This window comes from Phalangium opilio, unplaced genomic scaffold, assembly GCF_054372755.1.
Source record: "Phalangium opilio isolate 3A_F unplaced genomic scaffold, DU_Popi_V2 ptg000094l_1, whole genome shotgun sequence".
Taxonomy (NCBI): Eukaryota; Metazoa; Arthropoda; class Arachnida; order Opiliones; family Phalangiidae; genus Phalangium; species Phalangium opilio.
Window position 1 is genome coordinate 2,083,511 of NW_028324199.1, and position 3,266 is coordinate 2,086,776.

Below are 3,266 nucleotides of genomic sequence, written 5' to 3' on the forward strand. Positions count from 1 at the left end.
GTTGCGCAGGGCAGCCTGCACCGTCTTAAGCAGGACCCTTGTCCACCAGACAAGTGCCCCGTAAGATAGTATGGGTCTGATGATCCCAGTAAAGAGCCAGTGTACAGCCTTGGGGTTGAGGCCCCAAGTCTGGCCGACAGAGCTCCTGGTCCTCCAGAAAAGCATCTTGGCCTTCTTAATACACCGATCTAGATGTGGCTTCCATGTGAGTCTGCAATCAAAGGTCACCCCCAGGTATTTCACCTCGGAGGACTTTGTCAGGACCTGGCCAAAGAAAGAGATATCATTGAACGGATCCTTAGTATTCTTCCTCGTAAAAGGAACAAGGACAGTTTTATCAGGATTAACAGTGAGGTTAACCGCCTGACACCATTACTCCGCGTTAGAGAGAGCAGATCTCATAAGCGTGGTGACAGTAGCCGGGAACTTCCCGGTAAAGACTATCGCCACATCGTCCGCATACCCGAAGCAGTGACAGCCCCCAGAACCCCCGAGCCTCTCCAAGAGTTCGTCCACCACCAGGCACCACAACAGGGGGGAGAGCACTCCACCCTGAGGACAGCCCCTACTGGTAGTCACCCCTAGAGAGTCCCCAAGGAGAGACGCCGTCACCTCTCGGTCGGTCAGCATGGACTTGATCCAGCGGCCAAGTCTGATGCCAAATCTCTTGACAGCTTCAGTAATAACCGAGCTAGAGACCTTGTCAAAGGCCCCCCTCAATATCGAGGAAGACGGCCAGTGAAATTTCCTGAAACTCGAATGCCCTATCCAGGCAATTCGTAAGGCCGTGAAGGGCCGTCTCAGTGGATTTGCCTTTTTGGTAAGCGAATTGTGAAGAAGAGAGAGGAGTTACCGAAAGTACCTCGTCTCTAATGTACCTGTCCACCAGCTTCTCCAGAATTTTGAGGAAGAAGGAGGTCAGGCATATGGGCCTAAATGCCTTCGCCTCGAGATAGGAAGCCTTCCCGGGCTTGGGAATAAAGATGACCCTAGAGCGTTTCCAGTCACGAGGTATGTGACCGAGAGCAGTGCAGAGTCTGTAGATCTTGCAAAGCGGAGAGGCGATGTGGTCTAAGCCCTCCTGCAAAAGCAGAGGGAAGACCCCATCGGGTCCCGGAGACTTGTAGGGCTCAAAACAGTTGACAGCCCACCGAAGCTTGGGAATCGTGACAACCTGTCTGGCTACAAGCCAGTCTTCCCTCTTAGCCCTGTGCAGGACAGGGTAGAGAGAGTCAGGGTTTGTTGGATTGATGAAAGTAGAGTCAGGAAAATGGACCTCCAGCATGTGCTTGAAAGTCTCAGCCCCAGACTTAGTGTATACACCCTCCCGCAGCTTAATAGCATTAAGTCGATGTGTGCTGTCGTGCGCTAGAATCTTCATGACCCTAGCCGTAGCAAGGACATTGGAGACTTGCTCACAGAAGGTCCGCCAGGAGTCCTTCTTAGCAGCTCTAATGGCCCTGTTGTAGGTGTTAAGGGACTGCCTGTATCCAGCCCAGTCACCCGTGCGCTTGGCTTTGTTAAAGAGCCTGCGCGTGTGTTTACGAAGCCGGCTGAGATCCGCGTTCCACCAAGGGACAAGCCTCGAGCGGTCGACGGTCTTAATTGGGCAGTTCCGGTGGAACGACTCCATGATGGAGCACTGTAAATCACCAGCAGTATCAAGATCCTTAGGTGAAGTAAGTTTAGGAGTGTGACCCCCTCCGTAGCGTAGGATTAGGTCTTCCCTATAGCCGGCCCAATTGGTCCGTTTTGGATTGCGTATCTCCGTCCCCGCCGGGACAGAGGTAGTCGCGACAGTGAAGCAGATGTGCCTATGATCCGACATAGACAGCTCATTAGACACATGCCAGTTAGACACGGAGGACACGAGGTTTTCCGTGACTAGCGTGAGGTCAATGACCTCCCTTCTATTAGTAGTAACAAAAGTAGGTTCATTGTTTTGATTAAGAATATAGAGTTTACTACCAACTAAATATTCTAGTAAATCATCACCTCTCCTGTTACAGTCAGAACTGCCCCATGTGATGTGATGAGCATTGGCGTCACAGCCAATGATTAAAATGTCCCCTCTCTTTTCACATTGACCAAATTGATCACCTCAATTGTCGGGAGAGTGTCCGCTTCGTGGGCAAAGTATGCAGAGGCAGCCGTGATAGTCAACTTGGCATACCCAGTGGCCAGGACTAGCTTCACGGCCGCCGTGTCCAGGGACGTGTACAGCGGTAGAGAGATACAACAAAGATCCTTCCGAACCAGAATACACGCCCTAGGTCTAGCAGCAGTATGGTCATAAAATAGTGACCCCGCCGCGTCAAGACCGAGGATTTTGCCATGGCAAATCCACGGTTCTTGTATGAGGGCCAGATCAAGACCCTCTATAGCAAACCTCCTGCAGAGTACCGCAGAGGCCGCCTTACTATGGTGCAGATTGATTTGAATTGCACGTAGCGTCCCCATGGTCCTTAAGAGGGGTTCAGATGGGACCTAGCTACACCTCATCGGTCCCGAGAGGGCTAGTGGCACGTCCCTCCCCCAGACAGGCAAGCTCCCAGTCCCAAGATCCTCCCCCTCATCAGGACCGCTAGAACGCACATCGGCTGGATCCCGAAGGGTCCCATCCGATTCTTCCAGTAGGGTGGACTCATCCATGGAAGAACAAGCTTCCGAATGAGCCACCCCTCCCCCTCTGTGCCTAGAGCGACACCAGCGAGCTCCACAGCGAGATCCCCCATCTCGCTAGTCCCACCCCTTGCCGTAGACTCGGCTGCAGTGGTTTGGTGGTTTCCGTGTGCTGTAGGAGTTTGAAGGAACCCTTGTCCACTCCAGTGAAGCCCACGAAACCAGCATTCTTAATGGCGTCCAGCGAGGAGCCATCGATGGACAGTACCCAGTACCGCACGGTCCTGTCCACGTATGTCCGAATGCATTTCCAATATTCGGTTGCAAAGCCATCGTTAAGGGCCTTTAGGCGCCGGAACAGCACCGCCGGCTCTTTAGTGATCTGGTCCCTGGTGCGGAACATTACCATAAACGGCTTAGGGAGTTCGCTAGCTCTCGTTACTGAGAGCACCGCATCCCCCACCACCGAGTAGGCTATGTTCTCCATCAGCCATTGACCAGTGAACGTATCCTCACAGGAGTATACCAGGGCCCCGGCCGTCAGGTTTAAATAAGCAAGGCGCGGTAGACGGCTCCCCAAAGGTATCCCATCCAGCGCCCCTAGAATAGCCTTCGGGATTGGGCCCACGTCTTCCTCCATGATG